Consider the following 17,106-nt stretch of genomic DNA (forward strand, 5'->3'; position numbering starts at 1 on the left):
TATATTATATTCTCTGGGTGAAAGTCCCAGGGTGGCGTATAGTCTGGTATTCTGTTTCAGGGCCTAAGTGCCCTGCCGGCTGCCGCCCTGGTCACACAAGCAACACCATAAATCAAGCTTGAGAATCCGGGTTAGATCCAACATACTATATTCAGGGGGTTTTCAACTGGTGATCCCTGGACCACTGGAGGGTAGTCCGGCAGCCAACAGGCTTCTTTTGTTTAAAGTACAACATTTTGAATATAGACTTTTTTTTATTGGCCTAAAATATTGTCTATATACACACATTCATGAATCCACATGCTACTTAAAGCATAAGGAAAGTTTGACATTTTTGCCTAATATATGTTAATGGTAGGTTCACACCCCTATAACATTTCCCACTCCACAACCCCGACTGCCGGACTATGGTAAAAGTTCAAGTAGGCCACGGGAATGGAATATGTTCATGAAGAAAAATCCTGGACACTGCTATTTTCATGAATCGGTACCACCTAAGGTGACCGTAAAATGTTTATATTTTTGAGGGGCGCTAGTTTAATGTTTGTTTTGTAAACGCCATTGACAATGAAGTGAAAATATACGCCATAATGTGCCTCATTATGTCATATTGTCTCTTTATTGTTAATGGAGTTTAATGTTTGTGTTGGCACCATTTGTATTACATCACCTAATCAACATGAGTTAGACTTTAATATATTAGCGCCCCTCACTTCACACGGGTGAGATTTTTGTATTCCTACATGTCTCTAGTTTATATTTTGGGATGATGACTCTTCCAAATCAGTAGCTTAATGCCAGTTACAGTATATGTGACCACACCATAGAAAACCTATATAAGGCAACATTTTCCAAATTTCATTATGCTTTTAAGTAGCATGTGACATGCCAAACTAGGGGGTTTTCATGATTCTGAATCCATTCCAAGCATTAGTTTTGCACGAAAAACACTCCTTGGGCTAAAAACGGCCAATCGGCCATAGCCGTCATCACAAATGTGATGACTTCATCACATTTGGGCAAGTGCCTATGGCCGAACAAGGAGTGTTAGTGCAAAACTAATGCTTGGAATGGATTCAGAATCATGAAAACCCCCTAGGTTCTTGCAATAGTGCACAAACTATGCTTTGATTGTTGCACAGTGAAGGGTTAGGGTAATGCAAATAATGCATCATCTGACACAAGACGGGAATTACCATCAATCAATCAATTAATAAATATAATTTATATAGTGCTGACTGCTGACCAAATCACAGTAAGTTGTCTCAAGACACTACACGAAAAGCAGATCCGGATCTCTACCGAGACCCAACATTCCCCCAAACGCTTGGCAACGGTGGCACCGTGGCAAGAATAAGAAAAACCTTTTACGGGAGAAACCTCAAATGATGTGCTCTTGTACACACACACACACACACACACACACACACACACACACACACACACACACACACACACACACACACACACACACACACACAAACACACACACATACGGTCAACAGATGCTTGGTGATAATGACAAGCATCTGTCCGTTTATGTAAAAAAAAGAAAACTAATAAAACAAATAATTGAACAAACTAAAAATCTAACACACACACACACACGGATGGACGGACACACACACACACACACACACACACGGATGGACGGACACACGGATGGACGGACAGACAGAGTGCAAAACATACTCTCTCCCCATGCCTTCGACCTGGTGGAGACAATAATTATGATGCACAATGACACACCTCAATAACAACTCCCCACCAGTAGGTGCGGTGGTGGCATAAGTCCAACACTGACACCACACACATAAAAATGTGTTTTGCAAAGATCCACCTGTTGGTGGCGCCATAACAGGCCAATGTGAAAAGGGTGGGATATATTCCTCAGCCTATTATGAAAGTCTGTGAAAGATTTCACGTAAATTGCATGCTCCGTTCATGATTTGAGGATTTTTTTTCAAAATGTGCCAATCCTGCAAACTTTGAAAGCCAATGTTAGCCAATTAGGATGGAATCTGAAATATCGGACAGAACCGTCTTGAACACATGACTATAGAGATAGTGTGTAACGATTTGCGGGGTTTTTGGACAGAATCTGGAGGAGTAATATCAAGAAATGTGCCTCCTGGTGGCGCTATAACAGGCCGTTCTAGAAATTTTGGGGTGTGTGTGCAAAATTTGGCATCGACCGGATTAATGGTGCCGGAGATTAGCTGTTAACAGTCGGACGGACGGACAAACACACTCACACATACACACACATACACACACACACGGACGGAGTGCAAAACATACTCTCTCCCCATGCCTTCGGCTTCGGCCTGGTGGAGACAATAATGTGTTACATCATACATGTCTTCTGTTATTTTCCAGAAGCGATTACTTTACAAAAGATCTCAGTCATTCAGAAATAGTGTTTGTTCATGAGCTGGTCACTGAGATCTCATTGACTCCAGTGCATTCTGCAACTTCCGGGTGTAGTTCTGTTTGGCTCCCATGAAAGCATCCATGAAAGTGTCATGGTCACGTGACCATGTCCTTTCCTTCTCAAAGCTTCCTTGAACCTGACTAGAGGTGTAATCACTAATCAGCAAGATTATTGAAAACACCTGTGTAAAACTAAGCCTAAAAGCTAGCTGGTTCTTAATTACTGAAAATCACAAGGGAGATAGGAGCACAGGTTGTTTTTAGCCCACACATGAAAGTTGACCCTGACCTGATCAGATCATGTTGGTTGCACTGTTGCAAGTGGAGGGAGTCCTGCTGTCGATCCTGTGTACTTTGCTGGCCTGTCTACTCGTAGTACTCGGAGTGTTGTATTATCTAGGGTGGCGCTCTGGGCTGCCGCTGAGGTCTTGGATACCGATATTCAAGGGGCATTCCGTCAGCGGCGGAGCCACCTTTTGCTAGGGGACCCATCCCCTGGCTGGGCCATGCCCTGGAGTTTCGCAGGGACATGGCAACGTTTCTGGAGAGGATGAAGCAGGAGTATGGGGACATTTTCACGGTACAGCTGGGAGGGTTTTACTACACGTTTCTCATGGACCCCCTGTCCTTTGGGGCTGTTTTTAAGGAGGCCCACACAACTAGACTTTAAAATATATATTAGCCAGATGTTCTACAGAATGCTTGGATATGAATCAACTGAGTATGAGCAGACCTTTCCCCACAGCAAGTACATAATGGGGGATGGATTGTCGGTAATCACACAAGCCATGATGAGTAATATGCAGGACCTAATACGGCATAGCCTTGGTGATGAGCACAAGGACTGGGTGGAGGATGGACTATTTATGTACAGCTATAACATCGTCTTTAGGGCCGGATACCTTGCTCTGTTTGGCAATGAGACCCCCCAGGGGTCAGGGGGTTTGGAGAAAGTCAAAGAGATAGACAGACTCAAATCCAATGCTCCGTTTTATGAGTTTTGCAAATTTCCCAAACTGTTCTATGGTGGGCTGTCACCTGGTGAGAAGAGGGAGGCAGAGAAGCTGTTGGAACTGTTCAGGAGTACTCTGTCTGTGCAGAAGCTCAAGGCTAAGGACAATATCAGCGGCTGGGTGCGGGAACAGCAACAACTGAGGGAGGAGCATGGGATGAAAGAGTCTATGCAAGACCGGTACATGGTCGTTCTCTTGTTATCCCAGATCAACACAGGACCCAGTGCCTTTTGGCTGCTCCTCTGCCTCATGAAGCATCCCGAGTAAGTAAAGCGCGGTGGCCCTCTCATCGACCTGACCCAAGACATGCTGATGAGAACACCAGTCCTGGACAGTGCCGTGGAGGAGACCCTCCGACTGTCTGGTACACCTCTACTACACAGAGCTGTGCTTCAGGACATGACCCTGAAGATGGCGGATGGACGCGAGTACGCCATTCGTGAGGGTGACATAGTGGCTCTTTTCCCTTACACAGCTGTTCAGACAGACCCAGAGGTATGCCCCTTTCATTTAAATACGACCGCTTTCTAAACCCAGATGGGAGCAGGAAAACAGATTTTTACAAAGCAGGGAAGAAGCTGAAGTATTATAACATGCCGTGGGGAGGTGGGGTCACCATGTGTCCTGGGCGATTATTTGCCACCAACGAGCTGAAGCAGTTCATTTTCCTCATGGTGATATACTTTGACTTGGAGCTGAAAAAGCCAGATGAGGAGATGCCTGATATTGACAAACATCAGGGTTTTGGAGCCTCTCACCCTAGCAGAGACATTCAGTTCAGGCACAGGCTCAGATTCTAATCCTATAAATCACAAAAGTGCCATATCTCTCATTGTTCACTTTTGCTTGATAAAATTAATCATGTGAGAATGATGATCTGTACTGGCTTTTCTTATAACTGTCTTTTGATAAACAACATTGTTTTTACATTTTAATATTAATAAACTTTTCTACTGGAAGCTATAGACCGTGTACCTTCATCATTGTATGTGGATTTATTTTCCTCGAGATGCAAGCGCATCCCTCTTGGACTTTATTTATTATTATTTATCAACTCCATTTTTGTTTATACAGTATTATGCTCATTGCCAATATAAATGTATTTATTTGACAGGGACAATTGTCCCCTGTGCAATAAAACAGTGAAGTGAGAAATGACACCAGTGATAAATAGGGCTGATAATTACTCATGATTACAGATTTGATTTGTTTTTAGCCACCTCTTCAGGTTAAATTTGAAGGTCAAATAGTGATGGGAGGCTCTAACAGAGAAGACTGTTTTACAAAACACACTACGTCTATTTGGCACTTCGCTGTCCCCTCTGGTAGTTGCCCTTGTTGCTCTATCACCACTGTCCCTTCGATATATGAACTGTTTCAGTGGTGGAGGTGCAAGTCCATTTAAGATCTTAAAAATGAGACAAGCATCTGTTAAATGTTTGAAGCTGTCAAAATTAAATAAGTTGTACTTTTGAACTATATGGCAATGGTGGCAAATAATGGTTGGGCTTTTGGTCAAGTGTTTTTAATGTCTGTGATTGCATGGGTTTTAAAGTTACGCTGCTCTTCTGTTTCACAGTTATTTCACTTTGCACTTTGCCATATACAATCACACAATGCTGTAAATGGTACAAAATAGTTATGCTGTTTCATTTATGGTCTGTTTTTACAATTCCTAAATCTGTAAATCTGCAACAGTAATCATTCAAGGTTTTGTCATTGGGGTTAGTGCATGTTAACTCTTTTTCTAACTTTTTGTGTATTTTTATTTTTGTGCTTTACAGTGAGTCGTGTGAATGAAGTGTGACACTGCGCTCGTTTGGTGGCGGTGAAACTATTACATTTCCCCTCACCTCCCTCACTCCCTGGCTTCCTCCTGTGTAGACACCACTGCACCCCTGACTGTACCGGTAATATTATGAAGCTATAGTGACTGATGACATTTTAACCTTGTTTCTGATACATTTTGTAGTCATCGCCTTTAAAATAGGTTGTTCAAATACATTTCTAACCTGATGACCCTTCCTTTTTTAAGTGATTCCTTTTTTAAGTGATTAAAGTTTAAGTATTCTACCCTGAGCCTAAATAAAATATTATATTTTTGTACTGGGAAAAACACGTCTCTGCTCCTCTTTATTTAAACCTGTGGTTGGGTATTCAGCTGTACTGTGCATTATATTATATTCTCTGGGTGAAAGTCCCAGGGTGGCGTATAGTCTGGTATTCTGTTTCAGGGCCTAAGTGCCCTGCCGGCTGCCGCCCTGGTTACACAAGCAACACCATAAATCAAGCTTGAGAATCCGGGTTAGATCCAACATACTATATTCAGGGGGTTTTCAACTGGTGATCCCTGGACCACTGGAGGGTAGTCCGGCAGCCAACAGGCTTCTTTTGTTTAAAGTACAACATTTTGAATATAGACTTTTTTTATTGGCCTAAAATATTGTCTATATACACACATTCATGAATCCACATGCTACTTAAAGCATAAGGAAAGTTTGACATTTTTGCCTAATATATGTTAATGGTAGGTTCACACCCCTATAAAATTTCCCACTCCACAACCCCGACTGCCGGACTATGGTAAAAGTTCAAGTAGGTCACGGGAATGGAATATGTTCATGAAGAAAAATCCTGGACACTGCTATTTTCATGAATCGGTACCACCTAAGGTGACCGTAAAATGTTTATATTTTTGAGGGGCGCTAGTTTAATGTTTGTTTTGTAAACGCCATTGACAATGAAGGGAAAATATACGCCATAATGTGCCTCATTATGTCATATTGTCTCTTTATTGTTAATGGAGTTTAATGTTTGTGTTGGCACCATTTGTTTTACATCACCATTACATCACCTAATCAACATGAGTTAGACTTTAATATATTAGCGCCCCTCACTTCACACGGGTGAGATTTTTGTATTCCTACATGTCTCTAGTTTATATTTTGGGATGATGACTCTTCCAAATCAGTAGCTTAATGCCAGTTACAGTATATGTGACCACACCATAGAAAACCTATATAAGGCAACATTTTCCAAATTTCATTATGCTTTTAAGTAGCATGTGACATGCCAAACTAGGGGGTTTTCATGATTCTGAATCCATTCCAAGCATTAGTTTTGCACGAAAAACACTCCTTGGGCTAAAAACGGCCGAACAAGGAGTGTTTTTCGTGCAAAACTAATGCTTGGAATGGATTCAGAATCATGAAAACCCCCTAGGTTCTTGCAATAGTGCACAAACTATGCTTTGATTGTTGCACAGTGAAGGGTTAGGGTAATGCAAATAATGCATCATCTGACACAAGACGGGAATTACCATCAATCAATCAATTAATAAATATAATTTATATAGTGCTGACTGCTGACCAAATCACAGTAAGTTGTCTCAAGACACTACACGAAAAGCAGATCCGGATCTCTACCGAGACCCAACATTCCCCCAAACGCTTGGCAACGGTGGCAAGAATAAGAAAAACCTTTTACGGGAGAAACCTCAAATGATGTGCTCTTGTACACACACACACACACACACACACACACACACACACACACACATACGGTCAACAGATGCTTGGTGATAATGACAAGCATCTGTCCGTTTATGTAAAAAAAAAGAAAACTAATAAAACAAATAATTGAACAAACTAAAAATCTAACACACACACACACACGGATGGACGGACACACACACACACACACACACACGGATGGACGGACACACGGATGGACGGACAGACAGAGTGCAAAACATACTCTCTCCCCATGCCTTCGACCTGGTGGAGACAATAATTATGATGCACAATGACACACCTCAATAACAACTCCCCACCAGTAGGTGCGGTGGTGGCATAAGTCCAACACTGACACCACACACATAAAAATGTGTTTTGCAAAGATCCACCTGTTTGTGGCGCCATAACAGGCCAATGTGAAAAGGGTGGGATATATTCCTCAGCCTATTAGGAAAGTCTGTGAAAGATTTCACGTAAATTGCACGCTCCGTTCATGATTTGAGGATTTTTGTTCAAAACGTGCCAATCCTGCAAACTTTGAAAGCCAATGTTAGCCAATTAGGATGGAATCTGAAATATCGGACAGAACCGTCTTGAACACATAGAGATAGTGTGTAACGATTTGCGGGGTTTTTGGACAGAATCTGGAGGAGTAATATCAAGAAATGTGTTTTTCCAAAGTCAGCCTCCTGGTGGCGCTATAACAGGCCGTTCTAGAAAATTTGGGGTGTGTGTGCAAAATTTGGCATCGACCGGATTAACGGTGCCGGAGATTAGCTGTTAACAGTCGGACGGACGGACACACACACTCACACATACACACTCATACACACACACACGGACGGAGTGCAAAACATACTCTCTCCCCATGCCTTCGGCTTCGGCCTGGTGGAGACAATAATGTGTTACATCATACATGTCTTCTGTTATTTTCCAGAAGCGATTACTTTACAAAAGATCTCAGTCATTCAGAAATAGTGTTTGTTCATGAGCTGGTCACTGAGCTCTCATTGACTCCAGTGCATTCTGCAACTTCCGGGTGTAGTTTGGCTCCCATGAAAGCATCCATGAAAGTGTCATGGCGCAGCCCAGTCACGTGACCATGTCCTTTCCTTCTCAAAGCTTCCTTGAACCTGACTAGAGGTGTAATCACTAATCAGCAAGATTATTGAAAACACCTGTGTAAAACTAAGCCTAAAAGCTAGCTGGTTCTTAATTACTGAAAATCACAAGGGAGATAGGAGCACAGTTTGTTTTTAGCCCACACATGAAAGTTGACCCTGACCTGATCAGATCATGTTGATTGCACTGTTGTACGAGGAGGGAGTCATGGGCCTCGTGCTGACGATCCAGTGTGCTTTGCTGGCCTGTCTACTCGGTGTTCTACTCGGTATGATTATCTAGGGTGGCTTTCTGGGTTGACGCTGAGGCCTAGATTCTAGGGGCATTCCGTCAGCGGCGCCCCGGAGAGCCACCTTTGGCTAGGGGACCCATCCCCTAGCTGGGCCATGGCAACGTTTCTGGAGAGGATGAAGCAGGAGTATGGGGACATCACGGTACAGCTGGGAGGGTTTTACTACACGTTTCTCATGGACCCCCTGTCCTTTGGGGCTGTTTTTAAGGAGGCCCACACAAAACTAGACTTTAAAATATATATTAGCCAGATGTTCTACAGAATGCTTGGATATGAATCAACTGAGTATGAGCAGACCTTTCCCCACAGCAAGTACCTAATGGGGGATGGATTGTCGGTAATCACACAAGCCATGATGAGTAATATGCAGGACCTAATACGGCATAGCCTTGGTGATGAGCAAAAGGACTGGGTGGAGGATGGACTATTTATGTACAGCTATAACATCGTCTTTAGGGCCGGATACCTTGCTCTGTTTGGCAACGAGACCCCCCAGGGGTCAGGGGGTTTGGAGAAAGCCAAAGAGATAGACAGACTCAAATCCAATGCTCCGTTTTATGAGTTTCGCAAATATGACCAGCTCTTTCCCAAACTGTTCTATGGTGGGCTGTCACCTGGTGAGAAGAGGGAGGCAGAGAAGCTGTTGGAACTGTTCAGGAGTACTCTGTCTGTGCAGAAGCTCAAGGCTAAGGACAATATCAGCGGCTGGGTGCGGGAACAGCAACAACTGAGGGAGGAGCATGGGATGAAAGTCTATGCAAGACCGGTACATGGTCGTCCTCTTGTTATCCCAGATCAACACAGGACCCAGTGCCTTTTGGCTGCTCCTCTGCCTCATGATGAATCCCGAGTAAGTAAAGCGCGGTGGCCCTCTCATCGACCTGACCCAAGACATGCTGATGAGAACACCAGTCCTGGACAGTGCCGTGGAGGAGACCCTCCGACTGTCTGGTACACCTCTACTACACAGAGCTGTGCTTCAGGACATGACCCTGAAGATGGCGGATGGACGCGAGTACGCCATTCGTGAGGGTGACATAGTGGCTCTTTTCCCTTACACAGCTGTTCAGACAGACCCAGAGGTATGCCCCTTTCATTTAAATACGACCGCTTTCTAAACCCAGATGGGAGCAGGAAAACAGATTTTTACAAAGCAGGGAAGACGCTGAAGTATTATAACATGCCGTGGGGAGGTGGGGTCACCATGTGTCCTGGGCGATTATTTGCCACCAACGAGCTGAAGCAGTTCATTTTCCTCATGGTGATATACTTTGACTTGGAGCTGAAAAAGCCAGATGAGGAGATGCCTGATATTGACAACAAACATCAGGGTTTTGGAGCCTCTCACCCTAGCAGAGACATTCAGTTCAGGCACAGGCTCAGATTCTAATCCTATAAATCACAAAAGTGCCATATCTCTCATTGTTCACTTTTGCTTGATAAAATTAATCATGTGAGAATGATGATCTGTACTGGCTTTTCTTATAACTGTCTTTTGATAAACAACATTGTTTGTACATTTTAATATTAATAAACTTTTCTACTGGAAGCTATAGACCGTGTACCTTCTTAATCATTGTATGTGGATTTATTTTCCTCGAGATGCAAGCGCATCCCTCTTGGACTTTATTTATTATTATTTATCAACTCTATTTTTGTTTATACAGTATTATGCTCATTGCCAATATAAATGTATTTATTTGACAGGGACAATTGTCCCCTGTGCAATAAAACAGTGAAGTGAGAAATGACACCAGTGATAAATAGGGCTGATAATTACTCATGATTACAGATTTGATTTGTTTTTAGCCACCTCTTCAGGTTAAATTTGAAGGTCAAATAGTGATGGGAGGCTCTAACAGAGAAGACTGTTTTACAAAACGCACTGTCTATTTGGCACTTCGCTGTCCCCTCTGGTAGTTGCCCTTGTTGCTCTATCACCACTGTCCCTTCGATATATGAACTGTTTCAGTGGTGGAGGTGCAAGTCCATTTAAGATCTTAAAAATGAGACAAGCATCTGTTAAATGTTTGAAGCTGTCAAAATTAAATAAGTTGTACTTTAAAACTATATGGCAATGGTGGCAAATAATGGTTGGGCTTTTGGTCAAGTGTTTTTAATGTCTGTGATTGCATGGGTTTTAAAGTTACGCTGCTCTTCTGTTTCACAGTTATTGCACTTTGCACTTTGCCATATACAATCACACAATGCTGTAAATGGTACAAAATAGTTATCATGCTGTTTCATTTATGGTATTCTGTTTTTACAATTCCTAAATCTGTAAATCTGCAACAGTAATCATTCAAGGTTTTGTCATTGGGGTTAGTGCATGTTAACTCTTTTTCTAACTTTTTGTGTATTTTTATTTTTGTGCTTTACAGTGAGTGTGAATGAAGTGTGACACTGCGCTCGTTTGGTGGTGGTGAAACTATTACATTTCCCCTCACCTCCCTCACTCCCTGGCTTCCTCCTGTGTAGACACCACTGCACCCCTGACTGTACCGGTAATATTATGAAGCTATAGTGACTGATGACATTTTAACCTTGTTTCTGATACATTTTGTAGTCATCGCCTTTAAAATAGGTTGTTCAAATACATTTCTAACCTGATGACCCTTCCTTTTTTAAGTGATTAAAGTATAAGTATTCTACCCTGAGCCTAAATAAAATATTATATTTTTGTACTGGGAAAAACACGTCTCTGCTCCTCTTTATTTAAACCTGTGGTTGGGTATTCAGCTGTACTGTGCATTATATTATATTCTCTGGGTGAAAGTCCCAGGGTGGCGTATAGTCTGGTATTCTGTTTCAGGGCCTAAGTGCCCTGCCGGCTGCCGCCCTGGTTACACAAGCAACACCATAAATCAAGCTTGAGAATCCGGGTTAGATCCAACATACTATATTCAGGGGGTTTTCAACTGGTGATCCCTGGACCACTGGAGGGTAGTCCGGCAGCCAACAGGCTTCTTTTGTTTAAAGTACAACATTTTGAATATAGACTTTTTTTTATTGGCCTAAAATATTGTCTATATACACACATTCATGAATCCACATGCTACTTAAAGCATAAGGAAAGTTTGACATTTTTGCCTAATATATGTTAATGGTAGGTTCACACCCCTATAAAATTTCCCACTCCACAACCCCGACTGCCGGACTATGGTAAAAGTTCAAGTAGGCCACGGGAATGGAATATGTTCATGAAGAAAAATCCTGGACACTGCTATTTTCATGAATCGGTACCACCTAAGGTGACGTAAAATGTTTATATTTTTGAGGGGCGCTAGTTTAATGTTTGTTTTGTAAACGCCATTGACAATGAAGGGAAAATATACGCCATAATGTGCCTCATTATGTCATATTGTCTCTTTATTGTTAATGGAGTTTAATGTTTGTGTTGGCACCATTTGTTTTACATCACCATTACATCACCTAATCAACATGAGTTAGACTTTAATATATTAGCGCCCCTCACTTCACACGGGTGGGATTTTTGTATTCCTACATGTCTCTAGTTTATATTTTGGGATGATGACTCTTCCAAATCAGTAGCTTAATGCCAGTTACAGTATATGTGACCACACCATAGAAAACCTATATAAGGCAACATTTTCCAAATTTCATTATGCTTTTAAGTAGCATGTGACATGCCAAACTAGGGGGTTTTCATGATTCTGAATCCATTCCAAGCATTAGTTTTGCACGAAAAACACTCCTTGGGCTAAAAACGGCCGAACAAGGAGTGTTTTTCGTGCAAAACTAATGCTTGGAATGGATTCAGAATCATGAAAACCCCCTAGGTTCTTGCAATAGTGCACAAACTATGCTTTGATTGTTGCACAGTGAAGGGTTAGGGTAATGCAAATAATGCATCATCTGACACAAGACGGGAATTACCATCAATCAATCAATTAATAAATATAATTTATATAGTGCTGACTGCTGACCAAATCACAGTAAGTTGTCTCAAGACACTACACGAAAAGCAGATCCGGATCTCTACCGAGACCCAACATTCCCCCAAACGCTTGGCAACGGTGGCAAGAATAAGAAAAACCTTTTACGGGAGAAACCTCAAATGATGTGCTCTTGTACACACACACACACACACACACACACACACACACACACACACACACACACACACACATACGGTCAACAGATGCTTGGTGATAATGACAAGCATCTGTCCGTTTATGTAAAAAAAAGAAAACTAATAAAACAAATAATTGAACAAACTAAAAATCTAACACACACACACACACGGATGGACGGACACACACACACACACACACACGGATGGACGGACACACGGATGGACGGACAGACAGAGTGCAAAACATACTCTCTCCCCATGCCTTCGACCTGGTGGAGACAATAATTATGATGCACAATGACACACCTCAATAACAACTCCCCACCAGTAGGTGCGGTGGTGGCATAAGTCCAACACTGACACCACACACATAAAAATGTGTTTTGCAAAGATCCACCTGTTTGTGGCGCCATAACAGGCCAATGTGAAAAGGGTGGGATATATTCCTCAGCCTATTAGGAAAGTCTGTGAAAGATTTCACGTAAATTGCACGCTCCGTTCATGATTTGAGGATTTTTGTTCAAAACGTGCCAATCCTGCAAACTTTGAAAGCCAATGTTAGCCAATTAGGATGGAATCTGAAATATCGGACAGAACCGTCTTGAACACATAGAGATAGTGTGTAACGATTTGCGGGGTTTTTGGACAGAATCTGGAGGAGTAATATCAAGAAATGTGTTTTTCCAAAGTCAGCCTCCTGGTGGCGCTATAACAGGCCGTTCTAGAAAATTTGGGGTGTGTGTGCAAAATTTGGCATCGACCGGATTAACGGTGCCGGAGATTAGCTGTTAACAGTCGGACGGACGGACACACACACTCACACATACACACTCATACACACACACACGGACGGAGTGCAAAACATACTCTCTCCCCATGCCTTCGGCTTCGGCCTGGTGGAGACAATAATGTGTTACATCATACATGTCTTCTGTTATTTTCCAGAAGCGATTACTTTACAAAAGATCTCAGTCATTCAGAAATAGTGTTTGTTCATGAGCTGGTCACTGAGCTCTCATTGACTCCAGTGCATTCTGCAACTTCCGGGTGTAGTTTGGCTCCCATGAAAGCATCCATGAAAGTGTCATGGCGCAGCCCAGTCACGTGACCATGTCCTTTCCTTCTCAAAGCTTCCTTGAACCTGACTAGAGGTGTAATCACTAATCAGCAAGATTATTGAAAACACCTGTGTAAAACTAAGCCTAAAAGCTAGCTGGTTCTTAATTACTGAAAATCACAAGGGAGATAGGAGCACAGTTTGTTTTTAGCCCACACATGAAAGTTGACCCTGACCTGATCAGATCATGTTGATTGCACTGTTGTACGAGGAGGGAGTCATGGGCCTCGTGCTGACGATCCAGTGTGCTTTGCTGGCCTGTCTACTCGGTGTTCTACTCGGTATGATTATCTAGGGTGGCTTTCTGGGTTGCCGCTGAGGCCTAGATTCTAGGGGCATTCCGTCAGCGGCGCCCCGGAGAGCCACCTTTGGCTAGGGGACCCATCCCCTGGCTGGGCCATGGCAACGTTTCTGGAGAGGATGAAGCAGGAGTATGGGGACATCACGGTACAGCTGGGAGGGTTTTACTACACGTTTCTCATGGACCCCCTGTCCTTTGGGGCTGTTTTTAAGGAGGCCCACACAAAACTAGACTTTAAAATATATGTTAGCCAGATGTTCTACAGAATGCTTGGATATGAATCAACTGAGTATGAGCAGACCTTTCCCCACAGCAAGTACCTAATGGGGGATGGATTGTCGGTAATCACACAAGCCATGATGAGTAATATGCAGGACCTAATACGGCATAGCCTTGGTGATGAGCAAAAGGACTGGGTGGAGGATGGACTATTTATGTACAGCTATAACATCGTCTTTAGGGCCGGATACCTTGCTCTGTTTGGCAACGAGACCCCCCAGGGGTCAGGGGGTTTGGAGAAAGCCAAAGAGATAGACAGACTCAAATCCAATGCTCCGTTTTATGAGTTTCGCAAATATGACCAGCTCTTTCCCAAACTGTTCTATGGTGGGCTGTCACCTGGTGAGAAGAGGGAGGCAGAGAAGCTGTTGGAACTGTTCAGGAGTACTCTGTCTGTGCAGAAGCTCAAGGCTAAGGACAATATCAGCGGCTGGGTGCGGGAACAGCAACAACTGAGGGAGGAGCATGGGATGAAAGTCTATGCAAGACCGGTACATGGTCGTCCTCTTGTTATCCCAGATCAACACAGGACCCAGTGCCTTTTGGCTGCTCCTCTGCCTCATGATGAATCCCGAGTAAGTAAAGCGCGGTGGCCCTCTCATCGACCTGACCCAAGACATGCTGATGAGAACACCAGTCCTGGACAGTGCCGTGGAGGAGACCCTCCGACTGTCTGGTACACCTCTACTACACAGAGCTGTGCTTCAGGACATGACCCTGAAGATGGCGGATGGACGCGAGTACGCCATTCGTGAGGGTGACATAGTGGCTCTTTTCCCTTACACAGCTGTTCAGACAGACCCAGAGGTATGCCCCTTTCATTTAAATACGACCGCTTTCTAAACCCAGATGGGAGCAGGAAAACAGATTTTTACAAAGCAGGGAAGACGCTGAAGTATTATAACATGCCGTGGGGAGGTGGGGTCACCATGTGTCCTGGGCGATTATTTGCCACCAACGAGCTGAAGCAGTTCATTTTCCTCATGGTGATATACTTTGACTTGGAGCTGAAAAAGCCAGATGAGGAGATGCCTGATATTGACAACAAACATCAGGGTTTTGGAGCCTCTCACCCTAGCAGAGACATTCAGTTCAGGCACAGGCTCAGATTCTAATCCTATAAATCACAAAAGTGCCATATCTCTCATTGTTCACTTTTGCTTGATAAAATTAATCATGTGAGAATGATGATCTGTACTGGCTTTTCTTATAACTGTCTTTTGATAAACAACATTGTTTGTACATTTTAATATTAATAAACTTTTCTACTGGAAGCTATAGACCGTGTACCTTCTTAATCATTGTATGTGGATTTATTTTCCTCGAGATGCAAGCGCATCCCTCTTGGACTTTATTTATTATTATTTATCAACTCTATTTTTGTTTATACAGTATTATGCTCATTGCCAATATAAATGTATTTATTTGACAGGGACAATTGTCCCCTGTGCAATAAAACAGTGAAGTGAGAAATGACACCAGTGATAAATAGGGCTGATAATTACTCATGATTACAGATTTGATTTGTTTTTAGCCACCTCTTCAGGTTAAATTTGAAGGTCAAATAGTGATGGGAGGCTCTAACAGAGAAGACTGTTTTACAAAACACACTACGTCTATTTGGCACTTCGCTGTCCCCTCTGGTAGTTGCCCTTGTTGCTCTATCACCACTGTCCCTTCGATATATGAACTGTTTCAGTGGTGGAGGTGCAAGTCCATTTAAGATCTTAAAAATGAGACAAGCATCTGTTAAATGTTTGAAGCTGTCAAAATTAAATAAGTTGTACTTTTGAACTATATGGCAATGGTGGCAAATAATGGTTGGGCTTTTGGTCAAGTGTTTTTAATGTCTGTGAATGCATGGGTTTTAAAGTTACGCTGCTCTTCTGTTTCACAGTTATTGCACTTTGCACTTTGCCATATACAATCACACAATGCTGTAAATGGTACAAAATAGTTATGCTGTTTCATTTATGGTATTCTGTTTTTACAATTCCTAAATCTGTAAATCTGCAACAGTAATCATTCAAGGTTTTGTCATTGGGGTTAGTGCATGTTAACTCTTTTTCTAACTTTTTGTGTATTTTTATTTTTGTGCTTTACAGTGAGTGTGAATGAAGTGTGACACTGCGCTCGTTTGGTGGCGGTGAAACTATTACATTTCCCCTCAACTCCCTCACTCCCTGGCTTCCTCCTGTGTAGACACCACTGCACCCCTGTACCGGTAATATTATGAAGCTATAGTGACTGATGACATTTTAACCTGGTTTCTGATACATTTTGTAGTCATCGCCTTTAAAATAGGTTGTTCAAATACATTTCTAACCTGATGACCCTTCCTTTTTTAAGTGATTAAAGTATAAGTATTCTACCCTGAGCCTAAATAAAATATTATATTTTTGTACTGGGAAAAACACGTCTCTGCTCCTCTTTATTTAAACCTGTGGTTGGGTATTCAGCTGTACTGTGCATTATATTATATTCTCTGGGTGAAAGTCCCAGGGTGGCGTATAGTCTGGTATTCTGTTTCAGGGCCTAAGTGCCCTGCCGGCTGCCGCCCTGGTTACACAAGCAACACCATAAATCAAGCTTGAGAATCCGGGTTAGATCCAACATACTATATTCAGGGGGTTTTCAACTGGTGATCCCTGGACCACTGGAGGGTAGTCCGGCAGCCAACAGGCTTCTTTTGTTTAAAGTACAACATTTTGAATATAGACTTTTTTTTTATTGGCCTAAAATATTTCACACATTCATGAATCCACATGCTACTTAAAGCATAAGGAAAGTTTGAAATTTTTGCCTAATATAGGATGTTAATGGTAGGTTCACACCCCTATAAAATGTTTGATTAATACCAACAGCCGGTCAGCAAGTGGATTCATGAATGTGTGTAGACAATATTTTAGGCCAATAAAAAAAGACTATATACCAAATT

At 42.5% G+C, this 17,106-nt stretch overlaps 3 pseudogenes across 3 annotated transcripts; all 3 read left to right on the forward strand.

Annotated features, from left to right (window-relative positions):
- Positions 1-1,740: 1,740 nt before the first annotated feature.
- LOC306929965 (7-alpha-hydroxycholest-4-en-3-one 12-alpha-hydroxylase-like) lies at positions 1,741-4,409 on the forward strand (annotated as a pseudogene). Its single transcript has 2 exons — positions 1,741-1,774; positions 2,859-4,409. The product of its transcript is annotated as a 7-alpha-hydroxycholest-4-en-3-one 12-alpha-hydroxylase-like (transcript).
- Positions 4,410-7,250: 2,841 nt separating this feature from the next.
- On the forward strand, positions 7,251-9,928 carry LOC306929966 (7-alpha-hydroxycholest-4-en-3-one 12-alpha-hydroxylase-like; annotated as a pseudogene). Its single transcript has 2 exons — positions 7,251-7,280; positions 8,397-9,928. The product of its transcript is annotated as a 7-alpha-hydroxycholest-4-en-3-one 12-alpha-hydroxylase-like (transcript).
- A 2,840-nt stretch (positions 9,929-12,768) lies between these two features.
- Positions 12,769-15,446, forward strand: LOC306929967 (7-alpha-hydroxycholest-4-en-3-one 12-alpha-hydroxylase-like; annotated as a pseudogene). The gene is made up of 2 exons: positions 12,769-12,798; positions 13,915-15,446. The product of its transcript is annotated as a 7-alpha-hydroxycholest-4-en-3-one 12-alpha-hydroxylase-like (transcript).
- Positions 15,447-17,106: the final 1,660 nt, after the last annotated feature.

This window comes from Electrona antarctica (assembly GCF_951216825.1).
Source record: "Electrona antarctica genome assembly, chromosome: 9".
Taxonomy (NCBI): domain Eukaryota; kingdom Metazoa; phylum Chordata; class Actinopteri; order Myctophiformes; family Myctophidae; genus Electrona; species Electrona antarctica.